Source organism: Hemitrygon akajei, chromosome 21 (genome assembly GCF_048418815.1).
Source record: "Hemitrygon akajei chromosome 21, sHemAka1.3, whole genome shotgun sequence".
NCBI classification, from domain to species: domain Eukaryota; kingdom Metazoa; phylum Chordata; class Chondrichthyes; order Myliobatiformes; family Dasyatidae; genus Hemitrygon; species Hemitrygon akajei.
The window spans coordinates 41,784,228-41,800,320 of NC_133144.1; the positions used below are offsets into that span (position 1 = coordinate 41,784,228).

At 40.5% G+C, this 16,093-nt stretch overlaps 1 protein-coding gene across 3 annotated transcripts in view; it reads left to right on the forward strand.

Annotated features, from left to right (window-relative positions):
• LOC140714254 (pro-neuregulin-3, membrane-bound isoform-like) overlaps positions 1 to 16,093 on the forward strand; it is a 661,105-nt gene that overhangs the window by 244,862 nt on the left and 400,150 nt on the right. The gene's annotated exons all lie outside the window — the stretch shown is intronic.

The window sequence follows — 16,093 nt, forward strand, 5'->3', positions numbered from 1 at the left end:
CTATTCTGAGGCTGTGCCTTCTGGTCCTGGACTCTCCCCCGCTATAGGAAACATCTCCACATTCACTCCATCTAGGCCCTACAATACTCAAAAGGTTTCAATGAGATCTCCCGTGAAACACTCCATACACATTAACCCTTTCATTCCCGGTATCATTCTCATGAGCCTCTCCTGAACCCTGTCCAATGCCAGCACCTCCTTTCTTCGAGAAGGATCCCAAATTTGCTGGCCTTCCATGGGTCGAGGCCAACCATGGGTGTTGTGTCCTAGTTCTTTGCATTGTTGGTGCAGCGCTGTCTGTGGATGATGAGACCAACGTGAGATTGGCCATCTCTGTTGCTAAGGCCACATCTGTAAGTGGTCTCAGCTCTTCTGAAGCTGCTACGTTCCCCTCTGCGGGTCCCTTTGTCTTCTGCCGCTTCTTGCGTCTGATGCTTCTGACGTCCTTGTAGCGCAGTTGCAGGCAGCCAGCGGTGCTCTGGCCTGAAGCCAGCTCACCCTAGAAGATACCTTTTGGAATGTGGCCATCCTGCATGCAGCAGCCATGATGCAACCAGTGTAACCTGCATTGTCTGAGCAGGGTGTACACGTTGGGGAGGCTGGTATGACAGAGAACCTCAGCACTAGGTACTCTGACTCTCCAGTAGATGCTCAAGATGCAACAAAGGTGCCTTAAATGGAAAGTGTGAGCCTTCTCCTCTGCTTAGTGTATGTTGTCCAGGTATCACTGCTGTACAAGCTTTGTATGCTGCCATCTTCATCTTGACTGGGAGTTTGAACTTCTCCCAGACTCGTGTGGTGATGCAGGCAAGAGCTATTCCAGCCTTCCCAATCTGCTCAACGGTTTCTGGATCCAAGGAGAGGCTGTCTCTGATGATGGGCCCCAGATGTGTGAACTGATGAACAACATCAAGTTTGTAGTTATCAGTGGTAATCTGCGGTGCCTCTACATCCTGTCCCAAGACGTTTGGTTTTTCAGGATGAGAGTCAGACCAAGTTGTTTTCAGGCCTGGGAGAAGCGATCGATCGAGCTGTGGAGCTACTGCGGAGTATGGGCTGCATCTGATGCACCATCAGCAAATAGCCTGTCTCGTGTACTTTAGTTTTGTCTCTTAGGTGGCTGAGGTGAAAAAGCCTGCCATCTGACCTAGTGTGCAGGTAGATCCCCTCTTTTCCGTTGCCAAATGCATATCTCAAGAGAAGGACAAAGAAGTTCCCAAGGGGCATTGGGGTGAGAACACAGCCTTGCTTGACACCCGGCTTATATCAAAAGGCACCGAAGAGCTGCCGCTGTACTGCACAGTCCCCTTCATGCTGTTGTGAAAGGATTTGATCATACTCTGCAGTCTTGGCGGGTAGCCTACAGAAGAGCCCATCTTTGCTGACTAAGTCAAATGCTTGGTGAGATCAATAACTGTAATGTAGACTCTTCTTTTGTTCTCTGCACTTCCTCTAGAGCTGGCAGAGAGAGAAAATCACATCTACAGTTAACCTTCCAGCTCAAAAGCCACTCTGTGACTCCTGGTGGACACGTTCGACCATCTACTACAGGCCAACCAAGAAGACTTGGGCAAAGTCAGCAACACACAAGAGGGAGATGCTCCTGCAGTTGTTCTAGTCGCTTCCCTTGCCTTTGTGTTGTGGAGGGTAATGACCTTGGTGTCCTTTATATCCCATGGTACGGCTCCTTCCTGGCAGCACTGAAGGAGGACTTCCGCAGCTGGTGCAGTCATGCCGTGCTTCATCGGGGGCCCAGAAGTGCTCACAAAATCCCAGTGCAGTCTCACCAATGTCTTATAAAGCCTTGCTTTTATATTCCAGTCTCCTCAAAATGAGTGCTAACGTCACATTTCCCTTCCTTACCACTAACTAAACCTGCAAATTAACCTTTAGGGAATCCTGCACAAGAACTTCCAAGTCCCTTTCCACCTCTAATTTCTGAATTTTCTCCCTGTCTAGAAAATAGTCTGTGCCCTTATTCCTTCTACCAAAGTGGATTTCCCTACGCTATTCCATCATCTACTTCTTTTAGAGAAGTTGAAGGTAATGATTCAACACAGGTTTTATATAGATTGCTGTGGAATATCAGAACACTCTTAAGCTCAGCTGGTAAAATCTAAATTGTAGTATTTCTAAAAATCTGCAAGATTAAGAGTTAGTATCTGCAGTGGTCACTCTGACACCATCTGACGGCTGTTTCAACCTGCTTGTTCCTCATTTATCCTTGGCACAGAAAATCACAGCTTTTATCAGCTCTGATCTTTACATGTCTCCAGATCACAATTGGCTCACGTGTTGCCTCTGGAATAGCCTGCTGAGCTGAAAGGAACTTGGATAATTAACATTAATGTGAAGACTCCCATATCCATTGAATGGATAGACCATGCTGCTATCAACACTATACACAACCCTCCTCCTATCCCTGTTATTTAATCTTATCAGCACATCCTTCTGCCCTTCTTTCCATCATCTCCTTAAATCCATTCTGCTGCTCATCTCATTTTTTCCTTGAAAGAGCAAAGGTTTATAGTCTCTCTGCTGCATGTTTGAAGAACTCATGGAAAAACATGGTGACATACATGTACTTTGATAATAAATCCACCTTGAACTTTGAAACATGCAATAAGTAGGGAGGATATTCATCCCATCTTGTCTGAGCTAGCTAAATGATCTGTCCAGTCCAATTGTCCAACACTAGATCCACAGCCCTGAAGGTCAGGGATCTTCAAGCATGCAGTAAGTACTGTTTATGACCAGTGCTTCGGGCACTGAGGTCCTGATCACAACTACCTCTTGGATGCAAAAATGTTTCCTCATCTGTCCTGTAAGTTGCCTAAAACTTTGTTAATGTCAATATTATTGGTGTATGATCCCCTGCCAAGAGAAATAGATAATTCCAATTTACTCCATTTGAATTGTAATAAATTAAGGCACTTCAATTAAGTATTTCCTCACTTTCCTCTTTTGCAAAGAAAACAGCTCCAGCCCATCCAGTTCTTCCTCATGACTGTAATTTCCTAATCCCAGTAACATTTTCAAAATGTCTGAAAAACACCTCCATGCTCTGCAGTGCAATCATATCTAATGAGGTAACCAGAAATGTATACGTACAGCACATGAGCTGTGATATAATTAATGTTGTAAACACTGCTAGGATATCCTCTGTAATTATATTCCTTTTATCCACGTTATTGACCAACTCTTCCACCTTTAAAAATCTATGGACAGGAGGAGTGTTTAAATTTATACCTCACATAAATAAAATTAGATATGCCTGGTGGAAGTTAGTAATCCCAGTCCCAAGATATCATTACAGGATGTTCTCAGTAGTCCTTGGTTTGTTGTTGCTCCACACACACAAAGTGCTGGAGTAACTCAGCAGATCTGGCATCAACTATGAAGAGGAATAAGGGGTCGTTGTTTTGGGCTGAGTTCCTTCATCTCAGGTTGACTGTTTATTCCTCATCCTGTTACAATATGGCAACAATTAATATAGAATTGAGACAGGTTTATTATAACAAATAAAACATTTATTAAACACTGCTAAAAAAAAATCAAAAGTAAACAAACGACTAACTTAACCGGAAGTCAGCTGCTAGACGACAGCTCGAACAGTTCTTAAAGCGAGAAATGCGAACTCAGTTCTTTAAAGTAGTACTATATTGCAAAAAAAGTCCAAAATGATTTATAGTCAGTACGGAGAGACTTTCCTTGAAGTAATAAATTCTCTTTTGTGACGTTACTGCCAATCCCAGCTGAAGTACCTTGCCCGAAGAATTTACGATGAAGAAAATAAAATGGCTTAAAGGCACTGACCTTTCCTTGGCGAAACTCTGCATCCAACTCTTTCTGCTCTTTTAGCAGGAGCTATCTCGGACACAGGTTACTAACTCCTTGTATGAAGATTAAATAAGGTCGAATCTGTTTTACTGCCAACAACATCAACTTTCCTCAATTCTTCAGCTTCCCAAACTTCGATAATTCTTCACTCTCCGACTGAACTTTGACTGGCAGTGATTTTCAGAACTGCCGGCACAACAATTCTTACAGTAGAAATTAAAACTCCACTTTTAAAATGAAACTGTGTCATAAAATCAAATATGCAGCGGAACGGAGTCACTGACACAAGCCACAAACTGACCTGCGTCACAGGGAGGGGTTCTCCTTTTATACCCTGTTGAAAAAAACCATCACATGACCTCTCACTGGCGGGAAAATTACATCACTCCACCATCACAAGACCATACATCATGCCCAGCAGAACCTCAATTACATCATACCCACAGGTACGTAACACCTCCCTCCAAAAAAACAATTTGGTCTGTCATGAACAAAATTTTAACAATTAACTATTTACCAAAAAAAATACAAATGTATAAAATTTACAACATACACAGTATAAATAGTATTATCATACAGCATCTTATAACTTACTATACAGTAGGAGTGTTACAAATGTTAAAATATCACTCCATAAAAAAATACATGGTACATTCAACATTGATAGACAATCAGCAATCACATTATCTTTGCCTTTAATATGAGTTATCAAAGTATTGTACTCCTATAACATTAAACCTTTGTTACTAAATTGGAGTTTAATGTATTTCCTTAACTATTTTCCTTAACCAAGCCTGGACTTACAACAAAACTAAGGTAAGTCACAGTGGCATTTCCAAATTCACTTTCAGCTAAATTAATAGTTAAGTTAGCTTTTGAAAGCCTTACAAGTAGTTTCTCCACCGCAGTAATATGTCCTTCCCAAGTATCATTTCCTGCGACTAAATCGTCAATATAAGCATCTTCAACATCTACCTCGTGTGAAGCTACGGTGGTTCTTCTAGGAACGTCTGGAAACAAATCTTTGTATTTAAAAATTAATTGCTTCATCTGCTGCTTCTGCTCTGGCTGTAAATGAGCTAATTTCTCATCAATATTTTCTAGAATGGTTGAGTTTGGTAATCTGACAGAAACAATGTTGGGTTTAGAATGAGTTTCAGATGAATCGTCCATTATGTTCCTAGTGAGATCAGACTCATTATTATTGACGACAATGGTCACAGTAGCAGACTGTTTCTCATAATATGGTTTTATCATATTTATATGGCAAAGTTGTGTTGGCCTTCTACAATCTGGAGTTTTTATCACGTAATCTACATTATGATTTTAGACACAATTTCATACAGACCATGAAATTTAGCTTGTAAAGGATTTGTTTGCACTGGGAAAAGAACCAGCACCTTATCTCCAGGCTTAAATGTCATCATCCTAGCTTCTTTATTGTACCAGGTTTTTATTTTCTCCTGAGCCGATTTCAAATTTTCCCTGGCTAAACTACAAGCTTTATGTAATCTGCCCTTAAATTTTAAAACATAGTCCAGCAAATTAGTGTGTACCTCTTTATTAATCCATTGTTCTTTTAATAAAGCCAAAGGTCCTCTAACTCTATGCCCAAATACAAGTTCAAATGGACTGAAACCTAATGATTCTTGTACTGACTCCCTTACTGCAAATAGAAGTAAGTATATACCCTCATCCCAATCACTTTCATTTTCCACACATTACGTCCTCATCATAGTCTTGAGGGTAGAATGAAACCTCTCCAAAGCACCTTGTGATTCTGGATGGTATGCAGAGGAAGTAATTTGCTTAGCTCCCAATTTATAAACTATCTGTTGAAACAATCCAGACATAAAATTACTGCCTTGATCAGATTGTATTTCCTTAGGTAACCCAAAATAAGTAAAAAATTTTATAAGAGCCTTTGTTACAGTTTTAGTTGTTATATTCCTAAGTGGTACTGTCTCTGGAAACCTAGACACAGTGCACACGATAGTCAGCAAGTACTGATAACCAGTTTTTGTTTTTGGTAATGGACCTACACAATCTGTAATAATTTTAGAAAACGGTTCACCGAATGCTGGAATAGGTTGTAGTGGGGCCACTGGAGTAACTTGATTAGGTTTACCCACAATTTGACAAGTATGACACATTCTGCAAAACGTTGCCACATCTTTTCTTAAACCAGGCCAGTAAAAGTGTTTTAAAATCTTGTCCACAGTTTTCCTCACCCGTTGATGTCCACCCAAGGGCACACTGTGGGCTAAAGTTAAAATCTCATTTCAATAAACTTTAGGAACAACTACCTGGTGAGCAATATTCCATTCATCACTTGCAGGAATTGTAGGTCGTCTCCACTTCCTCATCAATACTCCTTTCTCAAAATAATATCCTACTGGCAGCTTATCAATTTCAGTATCCAGAAGAGCTTGTTCTTTTAATTTGATAATCTCAGGGTCTCTACTCTGCTCTGCTATCATGTCCTTCTGAGAAAGAGACAAATCTTCATGGTCAGACTTACTCCAAGAATCTTGTTCAAGCAATGAAGGTAAGAAAGTTTCTGACACATCCTCAGAACTCGAATCCTGAGTTGAACAGTCATGGCAAACAACCTCATTCTGCACATCAAGCTTTTTAGCCATAGCTCGAGTTACAACACAGGAGGAATCTGTGTTAGAATCCATCTGTGGTTCCTCTGATTTTATTGTCAAATGCGCTTCTGGAAAAACTTGTCTACCTGCCAAGCCATTACCTAACAATAAAGAAATATCCTTCACAGGTAAGCTAGGTTGTAGTCCTACTTTAACAAGTCCTGTAACTAACCCTGACTTTAAATTTACTTTATGCAAAAGAACAGGCATAAGGGCACTCCCAACACCTCGTATATAGTTTACCTCACCAGTGTCAGACTCATCATTAAATTTTGACACACTGTCTAACATCAGTGATTGAGAAGCTCCAGTGTCCCTAAGGATTTTTATTGACACTGGAGTAGATCCTGCTTTCAAGGATACAAACCCTTCAGTTATAAAATGATCATATCCCTTCCTAACTTGGTCAGACTCTAACAAAGCTTCATTTGTGTTTATCGAACCCTGTGGATTTACAGATGTTTCAGTATGTTGCACACAAGCATCTGGGACTGCTTCCTTCGCCTTCCTCTTCAGTCAGAAACAGTTAGCTATTACGTGACCAGGTTTCTTACAATAATTACAAATGGGACCAAACTGTCTTTCCTTCACAGATTTTCCTTCCTCCTTACCTTTCTCACTAACTTCTGATTTTACCTTGATTCACTGTGTTATTTTTCCTTTTAAAAGTTCTGCTCCGAGGAAATTTATTCTTATGGATTAAAGCATACTCATCAACTAATTTAGCAGAGTCCTGCAATGTAGCAGCGTCTCTCTCATTTAAGTATGTCTTTACTTCATCAGGGATGCTCCTTTTAAATTCCTCCATTAAAATCAGCTCTTTCAATTTATTATAGTCCCCATTTACATTTTTAGAGGAAACCCATCTCTCAAAACACACAGCTTTGTCGTAGGCAAATTCCACATAAGTTTTTTCCACAGATTTTTTCAAATTTCTGTATCTTTCTCTATATGCTTCCGGAACTAACTCATACGCCTTTAATATGTGCAGTTTCACAGTATTGTAATCAAGTGCTTGCTCAGCAGTTAAAGCTGTATACACTTGTTGTGCTTTGCCTTTAATTACACTCTGTAACAACACTGACCATTTCTCTTTTGGCCACTCAGAAATCAGAGCAACAGTTTCAAAATGTTGAAAATATTTCTCTACTTCTGTTTCATTAAATGGAGGGACCAGTTTAATTTCCTGACTAACAACAAATGTTGTTCTAGAACCAGAGGACTGATTCTTGGACCTTAATTCCGCCATCGCAAGTTCAAATTCCCTCTGTTGATTTTCAGCTTCTAATCGACTTAGTTCCAAGTGAGCTTCAAATTGCTTCTGTTTTAATTCAGCTTCTATTCGAAGCTTTTCTAACGCTACTTGTTCCAAGTGTAACTGAACTGTTGCTTTACTCACGGAACTGATCTAAAATCCATACATCAAAAACACCCGAATCTATGTAGTGTTCCGCGATTTTTCTCTGAATTACAGGCTTTGTTATATCTTTCAAAATACCTTTAAGTTCCAACCTGCTAGCAATCTCAAACACATCATTTTTTTCACCTTCACTAATAACTCCGAATCTGGCGATTCCAGGAAGTCATCAATGTTCATTGTTGCCGAATACCACTCACAAGCCAATCAAACAAAAGAATCGGGTATTCTCCTTTTCCAAAGCACCGATTGATAATTAAACAAACATTTAAACTCAAAAATGGATTCAGATCCCAGATGAGCCCCCAATTGTTACGATATGGCAACAATGAATATAGAATTGAGACGGGTTTATTATAACACATATAACATTTATTAAACACTGCTAAAAAAACCCAAAAGTAAATGAAGGACTAACTTAACCAGAAGTCGGCTGCTATACGGCAGCTCAAACAGTTCTTAAAATGAGAAATGCAAACTCAGTTCTTTAAATAGTACTGTATTGCAAAAAAGTCCAAAATGATTTACAGTCAGTTAGGAGAGAATTTCCTTGAAGTAATAAATTCTCTTTCATGACGTTACTGCCGATCCCAGCCGAAGTACCTTGCCCGAAGGATTTACGATGAAGAAAATAAAACGGCGTGAAGGCACTGACCTTTCCTTGGCGAAACTCTGCATCCAACTCTTTCTGCTCTTTTAGCAGGAGCTATCTCGGACGGAGTAACTGATGACTTGAGCCACGAACTGACCTGCGTCACAGGGAGGGGTTCTCCTTTTATACCCTGTTGAAAAAAAAAATCACACGACCTCCCACTGGCAGGAAAATTACATCACTCCGCCATCACAAGACCATTACATCATGCCCAGCAGAACCGCAATTACATTATGGTCATGTGACAGTCACAAGATACTCATGGGTGTTGCTCAAAATTTCCAGCCTCTGCAGAATCTCTTTTGTTTATAATTATCTGAATTTTTGTTCAAAGGGATAGCAAAATAATTATGGACAGATAAGACAAAGAATATGACAGGATAAAGTTTTAGAACAGTCTGCGTCTGCATTAACAAGATGGGAGACATTACTGGAGACACAGGAGACTATAGATATAGGAATCTGGAGCAAAACTATGACAAGTGTCCAGTTGAAAATACTAGAGAGAACCAGGCTGATCGCAAAAGAATCAGAGTGGGAGTGAAAGTTAAAATAAGAAAATCAAAGTGAGCATGAGTAAAGATTAGCCGAATGCATACATCGGAGTACAAAAGTATCCTGTGCCATGAAAATAGGAAAAGGGGAGTGACAATGTTCCCTCTAATTTGCACTGACCAGTATGCACAAAAATCTTGTGCTGTGCAATTTTTTTGCCCAATGACAACAATGTGTGGGCACTGAATAATTTCTTCAACTAGAACAGCATAAATCAGCCAGTTCTGGAATCTGCGGACAGATCATCACAAACTCCGTGTTGTCAGCAACACCATCCACATCAGAAACCGGAAAAGCAAATGAGACTGTGAAATATACTTAACATGCCAGCGAGTTAGAGAGAGATGAACTTCTGTACAGTACAGAGTTTAAATTCCTTTGTGCGCTAGTCACAAAAGATGTGTGTACTCGCACACCTTAAAGAGACCATTGGGTCATGGCTGTGGGAAGTGAGCCCATTAAAGGCAAATATGGAAGCTTGCACATGGATGCTGAGGCAAAGTTAAAGTACAAGATCAAAGTCAAAGTTGAGTTTAATGACATATGCACAAGAACGTAGAACCATAGAACATTACAGCACAGAAACAGGCCCTTCATGTATACGCAGATGCTGTGAAAAACTTACCTGCAGAAATATCACAGACAGATAACTTCATATTAGCAGCATTCACAAATTTAATATTATTTAGACCTCCTACCCAATGGTCACTGGAATAAATGACATGACTCAGTTGTGGAGAGGGGTGGAATCATTGATGATGGATGTTGCCTTCTTGAGACCTTTATCAAATGATCCTTTATCAGGGAAGAGGTGTTTCCAATTTAATAGTGAAGACAGAGATAGATAGGATACTAGATGCAGTCTAAATGTGATCTAATGGAGGTATCAGAGAACAATAAACCAGTCAGTTTAAACCTGAGCAGAGGAAAAGCTTTTACGGACATGGATCTGTGACAGAATTAATAATCATCTGCAAGTAAATGGATTAATTAAAGCAAGCCAGCATGGATTTGTTAAGGGCAAATCAAGTTTAATCAATTTGAATGAACTTTTTGATTAGGTGTGGTGTACATGGACTTTGAGAAGGCTTTTGATGAGGTGCCACATAACAAGCTCATCAGCAGAGATGAACCACAAGAGATGGAGCGAGTATTAATACCATAATCATGAAGCTCACTAAGAATGGTGAATAGTTGTTCTTGAGAATCGAGGAAGGGGGATGGTGGTGTTGCCCAGAGACTGGTCTGAGGACCATTGTTTTTTCACTCACCTGCAAGGTGCAAGCCACAATTTCTAATCTTGTTGATGATACAGCCTGCCCAGAATCAAGGACATCTTCAAAAAGTGATGCCTCAAAAAGGTGGCATCCATCTTTAAGGACCCCCACTATCTGTCTTTGCCACCATCAGCCGGAAGACTCATACTCAATGCTTTAGGAACAGCTTCTTTCCCTCTACCATCTGATTTATGAATGGTCCGTGGTCCCATGAACACTATCTCATTATTTAATTCTTTTATATATTACTTATTTGTAACTTATAGTGTGTTTCATGTATTCCACTGTACTGCTGCAACAAAACAACAAATTTCACTGCATATGTCAGTTATAATAAACCTGATTCTGGTTCTGATTACAGTGAAGTGTAAAGTGGAAACTGAGGCTGGTGATGGATCAGTTGCACGGCAGGTGAGGTTTAATACAGAGAAAGGTGAACCGATGCATTTTAGTTGGAAGAATAAGGAGACACAATGTAGAGCAGAGTGTATTATTCCAAAAGAGGGGCAACAGAAGAGGAGATCTCGGTGTGTACACCAACAAATGAATGTGGTAGGACAGGTTGAGAAAACTATTAATAAACTATAAGTAGTAACTGAGGTTGTAAAGAAACGGAGAACCTAGGTGGAATCTTAATATGCACTTTCCAGACACAATTGGTTGTGTTCATACTGGAACATTTTAGGAAGAAGGATTTGCAAGAACAATTACAGAAAAAAGGACTGTGTCTGCAGCGACAGGATAGAGCAATCGCTTTACAGCATCGCTGACCAGTGTTCAGTTCCCACCACTGTCTGTAAGGGGTTAGAAAGTTCTCCTCACGACCGCATGGGTCTCCCCGGGTGCTTCCGTTTCGTCCCAGTGTCCAAATTACGGTCAGTAAGATGTGAGCATGCTGTGTTGGCCCTGGAGGCATGCCGACACTTGCGTGTTGCCTCCAGCACAATCCTCACTGATTTGATTCAAGTCGAACAGTGCATTACACGGTGTATTTCAATGTCTCAATAGACATGTGACACATAGAAATAATCTTTAACATCGCTAATCAATATAGAGGCTGTGACTGATAGATTTCAGGAGCAAGCTGAGGGGAGATTTGTTTGATCAAAGGCTCAGGGGTTTGGAAAGAATGAATAGTGAGAGTGGTTAGCACAACGCTTTACAGTGCAAGTGACGGGTTTGTACATTCTCCCTGTGACCACTTGGGTTTCTTCATTTTATAGATGTACCAGCAGGTAGGTCAATTGGTCATTGTACATTGTCCCATGATTAGGCTAGGATTAAATCGGGGCATTGCTGGGGAGCGTGGCTCAAAGGGATGGAAGGAACGACTCCACACTGTATTACAATAAATAGATAAACAAATAAATAAATTTTGCAGAAGGGGTTTGTTACGTTCCCCAGTAACCGGGTGACTTATCAGCAAAGATAGAGGGGTCCGCTGAGCCTGGTGCTACTATTTTCAAATGTTTTATTTATAAAGGGGCACAAACGTATGGTTAATACAAAACATTCAGACCATATACATCGTCAAAACTCAATCTAAAGCATAGGTGTAGTAATAATCAATCAAAAATGAGCTCTATCGTTGTCTAGGGGTTGAACGATTTGTCCAATTGAAATATAAAAGTCTCGCCAGTTCATGGATGCTTTTTGCCGCTTGAGGGACGGCTGCGTGTTCACGGGTTGGATAGAGAAAATAAACTTGCCAGCCTTCTGGACTCAAAGCGTGAGATCGAGAACAGGAGTTCCTCGTTGTCAGCCGAAATCCTTTTCGGGGTTATCAGCCACTCAATTCCCTAGCTAGGGGAACCAGAATACACGTGGCTCCCGAACAGCTTCCCGTCCTTACGGGAGCGATGAGCGATGGTATCTCCGTCTGGTGCGTCGCTGGAGTACCGCCTCCAGCAGTCTCCTTTTTATCATGGCTGGCAAGATTTGTAAATGTCAATCAAGGTAGGGTGAGGCCATCCCCACACCACATCGCCCGAGGGTGTCCATGTCCCTGATATCTGGCACGTACTATAGAGTTGCAATTCACACAGGTGCCTCTAAGAACAATGATCAACTCTGTGGCATTGTCTCTCATTTCCTGGGTCCAAGACCCGAATTAATAGTGATCTTGCGATTCTCTTGAAGGAAGGGGCTGAGGTCATGACAGGTTAAAGACTAGAGGTCAAAGGTATATTAAAAAACAGAAGAATAAAGAGAAGTATTTTGCACAGTGTGTAGCTGTAATAGGACTCCAGGTGTGGACACTGTGCTGTTCATTCCCTGTTTGAAATTTAGTTTTATAGTGTCTTCATTTTCATTCATCTTCAGAATGGAAGTACTCACTCTAAGACTGGTTTATCATCACCTCCCTTAATGTTAAACCTTTACTAGATCACCCGTCAGACTCCTCTTTTGAAAAGGAAGCCTACTCGTTCAATCCTTATGGTTAATTGCGGATGGTTCCATGGCTGGAGAAATGATGTACTGAACGATTCACGCATTATTGGGGGTTGTACGGAACCTGTGGGCCATACCCGAATATGCCTGGGGCCAGCATCATCACGGAGAATTTTGCTGTTGCTGCTGGAGAGGAACTAAACTACCCCACAGGGGGATGAGAAGCTGAGCATAGATTCAAAAGGGGGGTGGGGGGAATAGAACTGAAACCAGGAAACAGAAAATTAATGGGAAATAAGTGAAGGATAAGTGGGAACTCGAACCAAAACATTGACTGTTTATTGCACTCCAGAGATGCTGCCTGACCTGCTGAATTCCTCCAGCGTTTTGTGTGTGTTGCTCAAGATTTCCAGCATCTGCAGAATCTCTTGTTTCTAAAATAAATGGGAGCATTTGTAAAGACGTCGGAACATAGACAAAATGTTATCTGGATCTGCTTTATTGTCTAAATCAAAAAGCAAAGGTGTTCATAAATAAGGCAGAGTTAAGGGTGCTGTTAAGGAAGAAAAGGAATTTCAGAGTTGCATACTTTGATAATAAATGAACCTTTGAGAGGTACATGGATAGCTCTTAAAGAAGGAAGGACTGAAGTGATTGTTCCCGGTTTCAGAAGAGATAAAGAGAGAGATAACAACAAGGGGAAGAAGGGTTGAAAAGTGTCAAAAATGGTTAAAGAATCAATGACAGCTTTGAGAAAAGTGATGTGTGGGAAGGATCATCAAATAATGCTGCATGGGTTGTTCTAAGAACAAAACAATGGAAATCAATGATGAGAATTTCAGTGACCTCAGGAACATGGAGAGAAAAAGGTTTAGAGGGATAGGAGCCAAATGCGGGTAAGTGGGACTAGTTTAAGTAGGCCATAGGACCTGTTTGCTTTCTGTATAGCTCCATGGTTCAATGTGAAAGGTACACAGGGTACGGAATTTCTAACCTGTTCTGTGAAGAACTCTTTCAGCCAGTAGGTAGTAAGCTCAACAATGTGGATGGATAGTGGGTTGTGGGAATTGGAGGTGAATTCTTTTGATTTTTTTATGATTTAGAGGTACAAAATGGTAACAGGCCCTTTCAATACAACAAACCACCCAATCACACCCATGTGAGCAAATGACTTGCTAACCCTCACGTTTTTGGAATGTGGGAGGAAACCGGAGCACCTGGAGGAAACCCTCGCAGTCACTGGGAGAGCATATAAACTCCTTAAAGACAGTGAAGGAATTGAACCCAGGTCGCTGCCAATGCAACAGCACCATGCTAGCCACTACACTGTTGTGGCAACCCCCGATTTTAAGGACTGAAGCTGGGTAAATGGGAGAACATGATAAAAGTGACCATAATTTAATTAGATTTGGCATAATTACGTTAAAAGATAAAGGGCAAATGTTCTATTTGAGGTCAGACCAATTTTATCAGAATGGGATGAGGTTAACAAAATTGAGTTGGATAAGCTAATTGAAAGCAAATCATTCTCAGAGCAATGGGAGGCTTTGAAGAATTAAATTCAAGGGGTTTAGAGTAAACATGGAAAAGTGAAGGATTTTCAAATCTACAGTCCCCTGGATATCAAGTTGAAGTTTCCCAAGGTGTAAGAAAAACAAAATGTAGCTTCTGTGAGAATTAAAAACAGTAGAAAGCCTGGAATAGCATAGAAAGTGTAGGGGTGAAGTCAAAGGAGAACTATAATCGTAAAAAGAGGATATTGAAAAATACTGTCAAGTAAAATTAAAGAAAATCCAAAGATGTTTCATAAAGGGTGAGTGATTAACTAATGAGAGGGTTGGAGCCTATTAGTTTTCAAAATGTAGCCTAGGTAAGGAGGCGGGTGATGTGGGAATGAATATTTTAAATGGAGAATGATAGCATCATTGTTGATAAGGAGTTCAAGTGAAACATTGGATGAAGTAAACAGTAAAAGAAGAAATGTTAAAGAGTTGAACATCTTTCAAAATAAATAAATCACCAGACTAGATGAAGTATATCCTCAACTGTTAAAAGAAGCAAGGGAGGAAATTATAGAGACGCAGGGCATCATTTTCACTATAGTGCCTCTGAACTGGAGGATTGATAATGTTCAGTTGTTCCAAGTATTATAGGCCACAAATCAAAACAGAAATTGCTGGAAATACTTGGCAGGTCAAGCAGCATCTGTTGAGAAGTTAAAAGAAGATGTTGTAGATCACACACCCTGCTTCCAATGATGAAAATGAAACGTTAGCTCTGTTTTTCTCTCCAACAGATGCTGCCTGACCTGCTGAGGTTTTTTTAGCAGTTAGTTACTTCATATTTCCAGTATGTGCAGTTTAATTTCCATGTGGACTAATTATTGGAATCATTTCTGATGGATAGTATGAACTTATATTTAGATTAAATTGATAATCTACAGGGATCTACACTCAGTGGCCACTTTATTAGGTATACCCCGTACACCTGCTTGTTAATGCAATTATCTAATCAGTCAATCATATGGGAACAACTCAATGCATAAATGCATGCAGATATGGTCAAGAAGTTCTGTTGTTGTTGAGACCAAACATCAGAATGGGAAAGAAATGTGATCAAAGTGACTTTGACCATGGAGTAATTATTGGCACCAAACAGGGTGGTTTGAGTATCTCAGAAACTGCTGATCTTCTAGGATTTTCCTGCACAGTAGTCTCTGGAGTTTACAGAGAATGGTGCAATAAACAAGAAAAATCATCCAGTGAATTCAACCGCACTGGATTAGAGAGGCAGTAACACCAGGAAGCATATAATATTAGTGCAGGAACAGAGAGAAGAAGCGAGCTATAAGTGGTTAGTTTTCATTCTGCAGGGAACTGGAATTGGAATTGGTTTATTATTGTCGCATCTACTGAGATTCAATGAAAAGTTTGTCTTGCATACTGTTCATACAGATCAATTCATTACACAGATCATTGAGGTAGAACAAGGTAAAATAATAACAGAAAGAAGAATGAAGTGTAGCAGTTACAGAGAGAGTGCAGTGCAAGCTAACAATAAAGTGAAAGGTCATAGTGAGGTAGATTATGAGGGCAAAAGTCCATTTTGCTATACTAGGGAGCTATTCAGCAGACTAATAACAGTGGGACAGAAGCTGAGCTTGAGCCTGGTGATACCTGCTTCTAGACTTCTTTGTCTTCTGCCCGATGGGAGAGGGGAGCAGAAAGGTTGTCTGGGGTGGGTGGGGTCTTTGAACATGCCGGCTGTTTTACTGAGGCAGCAAGATTCCACGTAGGGGTTGCTGGTTTCC